The following is a 551-nucleotide window of genomic DNA, read 5'->3' as shown; positions in this document are numbered from 1 at the left end:
GATGGCTCCCTTAATTAAGATATGTGCTTCCCTGCTCCCCTATCCTACCTGTGCCCTATAAGTGATAAACTCATGGGTGTCACAGTAGACTCTAGATCTGTTCTTCTGTGCACACATAAGAAAACTTCATTCAAAGGCTTGAGCAGCCTGGAATGGTGGCCACAAGCACTGGGGGATATAAGAGCTGAAAATGAATTCAATGGTCCCAGTTTAAAGCTGACTGGTAAGGATAGCCATATGACCAAATGTTAGTGCCAACAGATCTAGGAAAACGTGGGCTTGATTCAGATAGAAACTGATGTCCTAGCAATGTTAAGTGGAGCAAGGCTGTAGAGTGGCAATTCTAGAAACTGTGGTATTCTAATTGTTGTAATCCATTCATTCAACAAACATGTATTAGGCAAAGGCACTGTGTTAGGGGTGAAGTATGCAGTAACAACTTGGTTTGGGGGGATCAGGGTCTCATCTAAGGATCTAGGATAACATGAACCAGTCAGAAGTCAAAGCTATACAGAAGTTGCTATAGTTCAGCTCCAGGATGCACTTGAAGC

This window comes from Microtus ochrogaster, chromosome 15, assembly GCF_000317375.1.
Source record: "Microtus ochrogaster isolate Prairie Vole_2 chromosome 15, MicOch1.0, whole genome shotgun sequence".
Lineage (NCBI taxonomy): Eukaryota > Metazoa > Chordata > Mammalia > Rodentia > Cricetidae > Microtus > Microtus ochrogaster.
The sequence above is the reverse complement of the archived record's forward strand: the minus strand, read 5'-3'. Positions refer to the sequence as shown.